General features: G+C 47.9%; 1 protein-coding gene across 3 annotated transcripts in view; it reads left to right on the top strand.

Moving 5' to 3' along the window:
* The first annotated feature begins 3,558 nt into the window (after window positions 1-3,558).
* Pcgf3 (polycomb group ring finger 3) overlaps window positions 3,559-14,006 on the top strand; it is a 47,311-nt gene continuing 36,863 nt past the window's right edge. The window contains exons 1-3 of one of the 3 annotated variants that reach the window (XM_008825876.2): window positions 3,559-3,753; window positions 12,967-13,006; window positions 13,266-13,406. The gene's annotated coding sequence lies outside the window, so the exon portion shown is untranslated. Of the gene's footprint in view, window positions 3,754-12,966; window positions 13,007-13,265; window positions 13,407-14,006 lie in introns of those variants that run through there. The other 2 variants (XM_029559864.1, XM_029560143.1) reach the window with 2 other exon arrangements.

A 14,006-nucleotide genomic window follows, 5' to 3' on the forward strand; every position in this document is an offset into this window, starting at 1 on the left:
GACTCTATGTCTGAAAACTGATATTTGGTTTATTTTGTCCAGGGTCTTAGTTGTTTAGGTTGAAGGGTAAAGCAGCCCTTGTCGACCCAATGCTGACCTTTCAGTGAGGGCTGGAGCTGTGTTTCTACCTCAAATGCTTTCAGCCACTGTGACTTACCCAGTTGGGTTTTGCTGTTTTGTTGCTCTATGTGTTTTGTAAGGCAAGTGGGGAAGACCCAAACTTCTTGCTCCTGCCACTGTTATCTCCAAAATCTGTAGCATTTTCACTCAGGCAAAAACAGTGTCCTACATACCCCCTCATCCAGCTGTCTTTTCTGAACTGCATGTCCTGGTTCCATCAGCAGAGGTCACTCTATTATAATGTGATGGCATCCATCATTTCTCCCTCCCACAACTATGGTGCCAAGATGTGACATGGCAAACATTTACCAAATGATCACAACTGGATGGCCATGTGAATAGTTTCAATATTTTCTATTTTTTTCTTTATTAAGAGAGGGTCTCCCTGTAGCCCCAGTGGGCCTGGAACTATGTAGACCAGGCTGGCCTCGAACTCACAGAGATCCACCTGCCTCTGCTTCCCGAGTGCTGGGATTAAAGGCATGTGCCACCATGCCCAGCTCCAGTTTCAATATTTTCTATGAAAACTTATGCCATAGTTGCTAGCCTTGTGTGTGTGTGTGTGTGTGTGTGTGTGTGTGTGTGTGTGTGTGTATATATATATGGCCAGTACATTCTCTGGGCTACATTTCTACCAACAGTCTTACCAACATACCAAGTGTCCAATACTACATTTTTTATTTTGTCAGTAGATTGGTCAGGAGAGGTCTTGAAGCTAGTGATACCTAAATACACCTGAGAGGAGGAAGGTATATGGGGATATGGGGGTAAATAGCTCTACCAGAGCCTTGAGGTACAAGTGTCTGGTTGGTGTTCCCAGAGGCATAGAAGAAAGCCATACATACACCTTGTGAGTGAGCACAAGGACAGCAGCCAGAGGGAACAGAAGCCAGTCACAAGACAAAACTGGGAGGACTTTTACCCTTTTCTCTGTGAAATCTGGCTGCCTAGCACACTTCACTGAGGTGCTATGAGATCAGCTCAGGACAGCTATGGGCAGGGACCTCTCCAGGAGGGGAGCAAAGCAGAGTTAAATACTGCAGGGGTCACACAGATAATAATGGAACTTGGGTTTAGCCCCACAGTGTCATGAGAGACCTGGACTAAGCATTTGTTGGGAGGTAGGGCAGAAGCCTGGTTAGTATAAGAGAGAACTTGCAGAGAAGTGTGGGTCAAGAGAGCTCAGTTCATTCTGTTTGAAGCTAAGACAGCAGCCTCATTGGGAGTTTGTAAGCGATTGGAAGACCATCAAAGAAGTCTGGGCCAGAGGATGGACCAGCACTCAGAGAGGCTGGCTATTGACAGGCATGAGAAGAAAAGTATTGCCTTCATGATCATCCAACTGAGTGTAATAATCTCAGGTTGAGCCAGAACACATACATGTACCTGTGAACTTGATAAACTACTAAAAACACAATCCCATGATTCCAGGTCTTTAGTCTCAGGGACAACCCCCTCCCAAGTTTCTGCTCTGGGTGAAGCCCCTGGAGGGTTTTGAGCATGGGATATGCCCCAACTAACATTTTTTGAAAAACATTATTTTGTGCTGAAAATAGATTTCGGGGCTAATGAGACCATTTGGAGGTCATTTAATAACCTAAGAATACAAGTTGAGGGTGGATGAAAGGGATATTTGGCTAGATTCTGATGGGTCAACTGATGGCTGGAGAAGTACCCCAGGGTCTTAGCCTCACTGCTAGAAGGTGGGGGCCTAAAGTAGACAACAGCCTCCAGGAAAGACTATAGGTTGTTATGTGAATCTAGAGTTCCCTGAAGATATCCCACATGGCTAGACACAGGAAGTAGGGTCTACATCCTCCATGTGGATGGACCCTAAGCCTGAAATGACGTCTGAATATGTTCTTACCTAAGGCCCAAAAAGCACACTTGCAGACAGGTGGCCCTGAGGTCTACCAGTCCATCAAGTTAGATGACTTCCTGGGGTCTGTTCCATAAGCCCAGGGTTGCTACTGGTCTGCTCATCAGTGCCTCTTTAGTATCTCCAATACCAATATCTCAGCTTCTGTCATTCTGGGATAATCTCCCACACCCCTCCCTCATCCAGAGCCTCCCTGTGACTAAAAAAAGACTGTCAGACTTATCTATGTAAAGTATAGCTGCCTCACAGGGGTGCAGGTTGTGTTTCTCAGAAGGTTTTCCCTCCTTTGATTCATCATCAATTTCCTCTTCCACAGGGCCACCCCATCAGTCTCATGAGTCCATCAGAACTCTCACACAAGAAAACAACCCTCTGGCCCTCATCTCCCTACAGCCAGAGTCCCATTTTATTGCTTCCCTTCACAGCAGTACACCTTTAAATGTGTCTAAGGTCAGAGCCACACTTTACCATCTCTTCTCTGCAACATACACAATCCAGTTTACACCCCCAGCATACCCACACTTCTGACCAAGGCCTTCAGGTCCCTGGGAACTGACTCCAGCCACCCTCCTTCTGCCATGGTGGCTTAGCCTTGGGATGCAACCGCTCTGTGGCTAATCTACTTCAGTTTTTGTTGGCTCCTCTTGGCCCCAATTCCTGTGGCACCTCTGGGGATCAAACCCTTGACTGTCCACATCCAGACCTTACCAGTGAAGGAGCTTCAAGGGTTCCAGCAAGGCCTAACGGAGACAGCACAACTGCACTCCTGACCCTGGCCCCGGCCCCACACCATGTGACCATACCATCAGCAGCTACAAAGCCCCTTCCCTCAGAAGGGTTATCCAAAGGACCCCACGGAGGGCTCTCAAGTAGCCTCCTTTGACCTCTATGCACACATGCCCTTGCTGAATTCCTTGCCCCCAAAATACTTGCTGGGCCCCCTCTAGCCCTTTCCTTTGCCCCCCGCCTGCCAAGCATACTGCTGCCACAACTACTTTGTTCCCTAAAGGACATACTTTCTGTTCTCTGTTGCCCTCTCACACTACAGTGGGGAACACTGATCACTGTGCACGGAGGACAAATGGACAAACTGTGGGGTTCGACCGCCCGAGTCGCGCCTCAGCGTCCGTCTGTCTGCAGCGTTCGGCACACCTGCTGGGTTCCCAGAAAGGACAGGAGTATTAGAAGGAGGTTTACGCGGAAGGAAACCCATAGTCCTAGAGGTCCAAAAGCCCGGACCCGACGCAAGCTCCTTTCGGGACTGGTCCCTCTCACCACCAGGTAGAAAAACTCTTACAAGCCTGGTCCAGGCCCCGCCTCCCGCCCCACGCAGCCCCGCCCCATCGCGCCCTCTAACCACGCCCTCTGCCCTGCCTTTTAGCCCCCCCGTGGCCACGCCCACGAGCTCCGCGAGGCCTGTCTTGCTGCGCAAGCTTCCAGAGCCAAGAGCTGCCCTCACGCGCCTGCGCTCTCTGGCCCCGCCTGGACCCCCCCCCACCCCTACAGGCCCCGCCCTCCGAAGGCCCCGCCCCCGCCCGTTTGAGAGGTGGGAGCTGTGTCTCACACCGCGCATGCTCCAAACCGCGGCGCCCCCGACTCGGCACTCGGCTCGGTTCGGGCATTTCCGCCTCTTTGTTTTAAACTCCGGACGGCTTTTTTCTCCTCCTCTTGGGGGGGACCCAGAGGGAGCGGCGCCCCCTCCCCCTCCCGGCGAGCCCCCGCGTGCGCCCGCTCGCCCGCCGCCCGAGACGCAGGTCAGTGAGCCCGCCCCGCCCGGCCTGGGCCCGCGCGCCCGCTCCTCAGGCCGCGGCCTCGGCCGGTGGCCTGGAGAAAGCTGCGAGCCCAGCGCCCTCGGCAGGCCCGGGAGGCGGGACCCCGAGGGCCAGTGAGAGGGCCAGGACTTGGGAGGGCAGGACCCCTGGAGGGCAGAACCCTGGGCCATGCTGGATCCCAGAACAACCTGGACCCGGGGAAACTAGGACCCGGGAGCAGGCACAATCTGGGGAGGACGAGACCTTACACCAGGCAGGACCCGGGACCAGGCTGGACCTGGGGAGAACAGAACCCCAAATCAGGCAGGACACAGGGCCAGGCTGGATTCGGAGAGGACAGGACCTAGGAAGGAACAAGGAACTCAGACGGGCTGGACCCTGGAACAGGCAGGATTCCAAAGAAAAGGACCCTGGAACGGGATAGGATCCTGAAGCAGGCTAGATCCAGGGAGCAGGACCTCAGACCAGGCAAGACCCAGACCAGGCCAGAATCACTGAGGGCCAGTCACTGAGCAGTCTCTGGGACTGAGCAAGTCCCACAGAGTTCTGGGACCCCAGGATAGGTCATCCAGGAACCCTGAGACAGGTGGAGACCCTTGGATTGGTCGCTGGGAGGGTCAGTGCTGGGGACCTGGCAAAATCTCGGGAAAGGTCATTGAAGAGGGCTGGATCTCAAGACCAGAGAGGACCTAAGAAATGCCAGGATCACTGAGATGGTCCAACTCAAGAGAGATTACAGAGACCTGAGACCACCACCACATCATGGAGGGCAAGACCCTGGGACAAAGCCATAGGAAGGTCAAGACTCTAGGACAAGCCCACTGTAGAGAGCTAGGATACCAAAACTAGCCCCCCAAAAGTCTGGACCCTGGCAGCCCTAAGAGCACTTTTGGGCCCAGAGACTGAACTGTGAGGAGGATTCAGGACATAGGCTCCAAGACCCATGGTGGGTTACTTTAAGGTAAGGGCCTTGGGGCAGGACAATGAGAAAGGAACTTAAGGAGAACATGGATGATAGCTGGGGCTTCATGGGGGGCCTGGAACTCGACACCTAGACCCCAAGACTCCACTGAAAGGAGTACTAAGACATTAGAGGATCTAGAGGTGGCCCATATCTGCTGCGCTTCTGCTGGACTCTTGCTGTGAAGAGCTTGATGTGGGGTCCTGGTTACCTTGAGTCCCATGGTTCAAACCCCACTTTTCCCACAAGGCCCACAAGTAACCCACCATCATGGAGTGGGTGAGGACTTGGGACAGATAGAAGGCAAAGTTGGAGCTAATGCTGGCTCCAGGGACTCAAGGGTATTGAGGGCACGCCTGTACCTGCCTGTCCCATGCCCTAGCCCCAAAGCTGCCTCTTTCCTGCCCTTCCAGCTCCTACATACTGTGATTTTTTTCCTAGCCTTGGCCATAGGTCAGTGCCTGCACCTTTACCACCCCCTTCCTCCCCCTAAGGTCATGAGGATGTGTTCTGAGTCTAGAGGTGTATCTAGTAGGGTGGAGGCACTCCAGTAGTGTGCAGGAAGGTGGGGTTGATCGGCAGGGGATCAAGGAAGCTGTTGCATGATGAGCAGCTAGAACGCACACTTCCACTTAAGCCCTAGAAAGGAGGGCATTAGAAGACCTTGGGTGGGGGGTAGGGAATGGTCTTTATTTCTCTGAAATCTCCCAGTCAGCCTGCCGTCTAGAACACAGTGCTTGTTGAAAGTAATGTACTGATCTTGACTGGGGCAATCACTGAGCATGTCCACTGAAAACCTGATGTATTTCCAGCTCAGAAAGCCAGGGGTGAGGGTTTTGGACCCTGCATAACTCCTACACAGGACTGGGGTAGTCAATAATGGACATGTTCCCCTGTGGAAGCTCCATCTAGTCAGGCTGCACTTAACAGGTGATGATGATGGAGTGAGATACGAGGCTAAACTCTGGGTTGTTTGGGACTGGTTGTTTGGGAACTAATCAGTTCCATGTTTCATCTTGAGCCACTTCTTAGTCCTTAAGGAGAAAATTAGTCTAGGTTCCTTAGCAAACTTAGTTGTGCCCCCCGAATGACCTAAAGTGGAAAGTTGTATTTGCCAAATGCCCCTATACTTGGGACCTTTGTACTCAGAGCTTACTTCTGGTTTATTCTTTTGCCATACCCTTTACTGTTTTAAAAACTTAATTTGCTAGCCGGGCGTGGTGGCACACCCCTGTAGTCCCAGCACTTGGGAGGCAGAGGCAGGCAGATCTCTGTGAGTTCAAGGCCAGCCTGGTCTACGTAGTGAGTTCCAGGACAGCTGGGGCTACAGGGAGACCCTGCTTCAAAAAGACAAAAAAAAACCCTTAATTTGCTGTGTGAAATTAAAGGCTTATAAAACTGATCATTTGTTCAGGTTTGACCAGGCTCTGCATTTTCCCATGTTTGGACTTTTAAACATGCGACAGTACTAAAGGGTTGTTTTATTTTTATGTTGCTATGCAACAGATTACCCCAAAATGTAGCGTCCTGAGCCAACAATCAGTTTTCTGTGGCGGGTGAGTTCTAGGCCAACCTAGACTACAGAGTGAGATCCTAGCTCAGAAACAAAAACTAGAGTGGTGTGTTATAATGAGGCTCTCTAGTTGGCATATAGCGGCTTCCTCTGATGTTATTTTAAAGGTTCAGATGATTGTGATGCATGGATCCTACACAAGAGGAATGATCAGACACAAACTGAAAAGGTTTCCAGTAATTAATATATGTACTATGGCAAACAGACCCCTGTGGATAAAGGAGGGTACTAGAGCATAGTGTCTAACCTCTGGGAAAGGGATTTCCAGTGTTCTAAGAGTTTGTCATGTTATTGTGCAAGAGACTTAGGCCATAAATTATAAACTAACCTTCATAAAAAGTTGTTTTTTGCCAGGTGTGGTGACGCATGCCTTTAATCCCAGCACTCAGGAGACAGAGGCAGGCGGATCTCTCTGAGTTCAAGGCCAGCCTGGTCTCCAGAGTGAATCCAGGACAGCTGGGGCTTCAGGGAGACCCTGTCTCAAAAAGACCGGGGGAAAAAAAAGGTTGTTTTTAGGCATTTTAAATATGTGGGGAGAGTCTTTCTTGGTACTTTAGGCTTTGTGTACTTGGTGATAAATGGCCTTTTTTTTTTTTTTTTTGTCTTTTTGAGACAGGGTCTCCCTGTAGCTTCAATTGTCCTGGACTCACTGTGTAGACCAGGCTGACCTCAAACTCACAAAGGATAAATGGCCTTTTCAAAACAGTGTGTAAGATGTGAGATCCTAAAGTTTGTGATATTTGTTCCTTGTGGAAACATATGCTCAGAGATCCCCTGCAGGCAGGAACCTTTGCTCACTAGCCCAGGTCTTGGGGGTGGGGGTGGACGGTAGCCCAGAGTACGCATCCAAGGCCACCTTGGATGCTGTTGCACTTAATGGCCACCTCCTTGCTATTTCAGGACCTTGAGATGTTCTACCTCAAGATCACAGGCTCTTGGGGTAAAACCTTGGTCATTGACTGGAATTGTTTGAGTTGTGTGATTTGGGTTTTAAAGCAAGGTTTGTTTGGTCTGTGTTGTGGCTCTTTAATGACCAGATTTGTTATTTGCTGCTTTGTTTGGTTGATGATCAGAATTGGATTTAAAATTGAAGACAGAATTTTTCTTTATTTTTGAGATACATTGAAGTTAAAGGACAGTTTCCTGTTGTCTGGTTTTTGTTACCTTCACACTTGCTGTTAATACTGTAAGACTGCTATGTAGTACATTGTGCTTCAAAAATGAACTTTTTTAATTCTATGAGTTGATAGTTTATCATTAAATCTAATGGGCGTGGTGGCATAGGCCTGTAATCCCAGCTACTACTCAGGAGACTGAGGAGGATCACTTGAACCCACAAGTTGGAGACCAGCCTGAGCAGCATAGTGAGTCCTTATCTCAAGAAATAAGTTAATTGCTGGGTGTGGTGGCACATGTCTGTAATCCCAGTACTCAGGAGGCAAAGACAGGTGGATATCTAGGTTATACAGGGCCATCCTGATCTACATAGTGAGTTTGAAGGCAGCCAGGGTTGCATAGTGAGACCGGGTCATTAAAAAAAATAATAATCACAAAGATAAATGAAGCCTTTAAAAATAATAACTTTCTTTCATCTGCAACATTTCTTCTTATAGAACTAAATATACAAAAGGACAGAGAAGATAGTAATACACATTGCCTGCTCATCACTAGATTGAGCAAACCCCCACTGACAGAAGCATCACTCATTGCAAATGCTATCTTGTGTCAGCCCGTTGTTGACTGTGTGCTGTTTTAAAGAGACTCTTTAATGTTTAGTTGACCCTCAAGAGTGGAGGTTAATTGGATTTTTAAAAAATTCATTGATACTAGGTGGACTTTGCTATATTAACAGCAAATTCTACATGTTTAGTAAGAAGCATGTGGATAGCAGAAAGATACTTGTAGATCTCCCCAAAGCCCCTGGATATACTCTGTGTCCTGTGTTGATCTCATAGGATCTTGTGAGATCCTATAGGACTTGCAGGTGCCTGTGGGTCTTGTGGGATGCTATAGGACCTACTATGACTTTTGAGTACTGTGTGATATTGTAAGGCCTAATGGAGGCCACTGGGTTCGCTTGAGGTCTTTGGGAGACTGGTTACTTGCTCTGTCCCTGGTTCCAGGTAGGATTTGGCCTGTATTAGGTGCATAGCAAACTATAACCTAAAGCAAATCATAACCAGTATCTTTTATGGCTCTGTCCTGAGGATGTAGTGTGTTGCAGCTATCGCCCCTGGCACGTGTTCTACTCACTGAGAGTGGGAGTCAAGTGTGAGCCTGTACACACACACACACATATAATTGAATTTTCTTGTGTATTTGATACACAACATCTTAATCCTGTTTACACCCCCTTCCACATCGGCATCCTCCCATTATCGCCCTCCCCCCTACTGAGCCTTTATTTCAAGGACTTTTACTTGTTTTTAATTTTTATAATTATTGTGTGAATTTATGTGTGTGACTGGGCATACACATTTCACAACACACAGTGGATTATTAGGCTTGGCAGCTGGCAGCAAATGCCCCCCCACACCCAGCCATTTCACTGGTCCCTAACCTTAACTTTTAAATTTAAGTACTTACAAAAAAACAACAAAATTCAAACCAAAAACACATAGTGGAGCAAAATTCTGTACAATGAGCATTTGGTTATGTTCTGAATGTTATGTCTAACCCATTTAGGTTGAAGTCCTGACCCTGAGGGGACTGTGTGTGGAATGAGTCTTCAGAAGGCTCTGTCCTCAAAGACAGAATTAGTGCCTTATCAAAAATCCTGAGAGCTCCTCCACTCTTCCTGCCCCAGAGGACTCAGCATGGGAGTCAGGCCTGAACAGTCTCTAAGTCTAGTCTGCTGCACCTTCTGTAACCCAACTGCCAGTGCTGAGTAAACATGTTATTCATAAGCCTTCCAGCGTAAGGTGTTCTATGACAGCAGCCTACAGTCTAGCACAGGGCATCGGATCTGGATCCCTTGGATGGTTACTGATGGTTGGTAGCTGCCATTTGGGTGCTGGGAACTGAATCCAGGTCCTCTACAAGAGCTGCCAGTGCTCTTAACTACTAAGCCGCCTCTCTAGCCCCACATGTGTTGCCTTTATTACAGAATGCCAACCTGTCTCCTGAACACTGTCTTTGCACCTCATGCCACAGCCTGCTTCTTATCAGCATGCTCCATTTTTGCTAATATAATGGGTCTATAACTGAGTCTGACCAGGTTTTTACTTTGTACTTCCCAGTTTAGTAATAAATTGAGCAGCTTAAAATACATTTATTTGGATTTCCTCTTTTGTGAACCTTTTTTATCATTTAGAGCTGAGATTGGCAAACTTTCTCTATCAAAGACCAGACGGTGACACTCAAACTTGATTGAGCAGTGGAGTGTGGATATGGCTGGGTTGCCCCTGTGACATCAAGTAGAGCAGCAGCATCCCATCCTGAGAACCTGAGTTTACCACGCCCTGGGTTCCCGTTGTGGTTCTAACCTGTTAGAGAGATGTACTTTTAAGCGCATAGTAGAGTCATACCCCATTAAACTAATCATGAATTGGAAAAGACATTGAATATCCATAACCTACCCAGCATCCAAACTTGGCTTCACACACTCTCAAATGTTGGTGTTTCTTTGAGGGATCATAGGTGAGCGGGAGTTGTGATTTGGTATGACCGCCCCCCCCCCCGCCCCCAGCACTGTTGATGGCTTTTCCAATTTTACCACTTAGGTGTATGTCTGCCATTTGTTTTAAATTGTAAGATATTCTTTACATCAGTTTGTTGGGTAGTATGGACTCAAGGTGTCTCCTGAGACCCATGGACTACCCTTGCTGGCCAGGCCATAACAGGCAGCTAAACCTTCCTGGAATCCTATGTCCCAGGAGAAAGGCACTGTGTGTTCTTTGTGGGCAGTTTCCTTCTGCAAGGAGACCTACGCAGCTGGGGCACTCTTTTTTTCCTAATGTTGAGTAGCAGCTGTTGTGTTCATCCTTTTCATGGATTACCTGCTGATGGGCATCACAGTTGCCTCCATCTGAGACTTGTGAGTGGAGTTATGGTCATTCACATCTGAGTTACTGAGCAGTCGTGTATTAGTGTCACTTTAAATTGGGAATTTTTGTTTGGTTAAAGATACGTCCTTATAGTCTTCTAGGAATTTGTAAAAGTAATGAATGGGTAATGGATTTTTATCAAATAATTTTTATGTGTCTGTTGGGAAGATTATATGTTTTTCTACTTTTATCTTTTGTTGTAAATAAATTTTCCTTGTTCTGTGCCCGCCTGTATTCCAGGGATAAACCCTTAACTGGTCCTGAATGACAGTCCCTTTGTGTATTATAGGATCAGGACTCTGCTTAGGATCAGACAGGTCTGTCAGTTTCCTTCCAGATCTCATCTTGCCAGGGTTTAGTGTGTGGCTAATAGTCTCATAAAGTGAGCTGGAGATTCTTTCTTTAGGTTTGTATGGTACTGAGGATCTGAACCCAGGGCTTTTTGAAGTCTAGGCAAGTGCATGTTCCAGCTCAAAAATACCTTTTGTTTGTTTGGGTTTTGTTTGCTTGGGGATTTGGCAGGTTTCTTTGAGACAGGGTCTGTGTAGCACCACCTGGCCTGGAACTCACTAAGTAGACCAGGCTGACCTTGATTGCACAGAGATCCACCTGCCTCTGCCTCCCAAGTACTGGGATTAAAGGTGTGTGCTACCACACCCAGCTCCCAAAATACTTCTTACCAGCTGAAAGGATGATTTGTTCTCAGATATGGTAGACTTGCAGGCCCAGAGTTTTCTTTGAAGTAAATTTTGTGACTACTTACTCAGCTATCATAACAGAAAACATAGTAGGTTTTCTACGTTTGTCTCAATTCAGCTATTTTTCTAGAAATTTATGTATCTCATACAAACTTCATTTTTATTGGCATGAAGTTGTTACTGCTTAAGGTGTTCCCTTCTCCATGCAGTGGTCATTGGAAGCCCACATGTTCCTCCCTGATCACTTCCCTGTAGCACTTGCTACTGTCTGTCATGATAGATAATATACCTCCTCACCACCTGTCTTAGGGTGTAAACTGTGGGAATTTTTGTTTGGTATTCCAGTCGTACAGCTGCAGCTGTGCAGCATGGAAATCACTGGTCACGTCTAGTTTAGATTAAAAACAATTAGAAGGCCAGGTGTGGTAGCCAGTGCTTTAACACTAGAAGGAGGGTCACTGCAAGTTTCAGGCCAGCCTGGTGTCTGTAGGGAGTTTTAGGCAAGCTAGGCCTACACAGTGAAACTCTTGTCTCAAATGAGTGAGTGAATGAATGGATGGATGGATGGATGGATGGATGGATGAATGAATGACTTTGGTTCTTCTGTCACACCAGCCACTCCTTTTAAATGTCAATAGCCTGGTATAGTCAATCAGTGGCCTCCAACCTGGGCGGAAGCCAGTTTAGGACAGGCCTGGCCTAGAGCTGGCTCCACTTCTTCATCTAAATGCTTCTGGCATGTCTGCCAGCCCTCCTTTGGTTTACCTGGAAGGACTTAGTCCTACCCTCCCTCTTTTCCTTCCTCTTTCTGTAGAAGTTTCCAGATTAGTTAATAGAGATGAGAGATGACTCAGAAGTTAAGAATGCATACTGCTCTTCCAGAGGACCCAAGTTTCCCAGCACCCATGTCAGACAGTTCACAACTTCCTTTTAACTCCAGGGGATCTAGATGCCCTCTTCTGAAGGCACCTGTACACACATGACATACACAGACCACACATTGCATTTACACAGACATGCACACACACGCAAAGAATAAATTTTTTAAAAATTCAGTTCTGAAAAAAATTTAAGGGTGAAATGATATGAGTTGAATGTAAGAGGAAGATCATTCTAGCACATTAGGATACACTGTCACCTGGTTACGTGTAATCAGTCTTTAAACCATAAATACTTGGAGCCCTGGGAGTGTCCTAGTTAGACTTCATGCAGCTTACCAAGCCCCTCACAAGCAATGCCTGTTCCCACATGGAGCAGAGCCCTGGACTTAAGGGCAGCACTAGGAGAATCCCCAGCCAGGCTCCTGGGAATCCTCAAAGCACCTGGATCAAGAAGCAAAGTGCTTCTTACATTCAGAGTGCCTGCTCTGGTGGAGGTTTCAGGTCACTCTACCACAGTTTCTCTAACTGCCCCCCCACTGCTCATCTCCACCCCTTTGCATGAGCACCTGGCTCACTGGCGGTGCCACAGTGACCACATGGATACACGGCATATTCAGTGAGTCTGTGACTAAGAGAGACTGCCTTAGTCTAAGTGTAAGGATACAGAAATTGCAGGTACCACATGAAGCAAACAATGAAGTTCTGCTCATTGTTCCTTTCCTGAGGGCCCCCAGGTCACCCCTGAAATCTGCTGCCCCCTGGGAGCTTCCACAGATCCCCAACTGCCTTTTGGGTCCCAAAGCAGTATAATGGAGCCTCCCTCTTTCCTTTATCGTCACAAGCTATATATATGCTCTGGACTAGGCAGGACTAAGAAACTCCAGGATGTCTCTGTGGTAGAGCCCTCTTCCCATAATTCTCACTTGGTTGTTTGAAGCAAGTAAACGAGCAGACACATTTACCAAGCAATATTAAGAGCTGCTGGAGGGTGGAGCCAGGTCCTTCCATGGTGATGCCCATCTCTGCTTCTCCACAGGCTTCACAATGTAGCTGCGACTTCAGACTCTCATTCACAGGTAAGTGCAGCTGAAGCTGAAGTCCATCCTAGCTGCCTGTGACAATGTAGTAGTCACCTCATATTTCCTTGAAATTGGTATCTAGCAACTGACTGTGGTGTTATTTGTGCCTCCCTCATGTTCCTCCACCTTTCTGATGGACCTTGTCCCATGGTTTGCTGTGTAAGACTTGTCTAAGTTCTAATGAGGATTCCTTGTGGGACTGGATATAAGACTTGCAGCAGTGTGCTTTGAAATAACAGCACCATTTTTGTGCTAGAAAATGGAAAAGGAACAAGGGGCAGAAGGAAGGTGCAGAAACCAGCCAGAACTCCGAGTGAGGAGGGATCATCATATCCAGTTGGTGGCCTGAAGCCTCCATGCCACGGGGTGAGGAAGGACACGCAGACGTCCAGAGGAGGTGAGGTCCAGGACTTCTTCATAGGTCCTTGTCACCTAGGGGAGGGAGGTCTGGGCCCTGTCCTAAGAGTGAAGAGTTTGGCCTTCTTCATCCTTAATGTTGAGTCTCCAGACCCCTTTTAGCTCAGGATGTGGCAAGTGTGACCTGTAAAGGTCTCTCTTTTGACTGGGAGAACAGAGGGAGGGCCAAGTATATGGGTAGTGGTCAGTCAGTTGTCTATGAGAGATGCATGGCTGGAAGTGGTGCTGTGGTCAGTGTGGGCCTTGCTGAGGCTTCATGGCCTTTCTCAGTCCTGTGTGTCTTATCTGAAGGGCATTGAGGTGATCACACTAAGGGGCAGTTAGTGGGCCTAGAGTTCATGGAGTTCTAAGTGATCACTTGGTGATGGAAGTGCTATCAGTTGGTTTCCTGTGGCATTGAGTGGACATCTTACAGTGTTCCCTCTCACAAAAAATGCAGGGTGAGGATGACTAAACTCCTGAGATGGGATTGGACCCAAACCTCAGCTATGATGCTCAAAGGCCATGTGACAGATACAGGTCAAAGTGGCCAGGGACAGGTTTGAGCCCACAGGACTTTGCCAGCCTCCTGTGGGGCTCT

Source organism: Nannospalax galili, unplaced genomic scaffold, assembly GCF_000622305.1.
Source record: "Nannospalax galili isolate Female #2095 unplaced genomic scaffold, S.galili_v1.0 scaffold1630, whole genome shotgun sequence".
NCBI lineage: Eukaryota > Metazoa > Chordata > Mammalia > Rodentia > Spalacidae > Nannospalax > Nannospalax galili.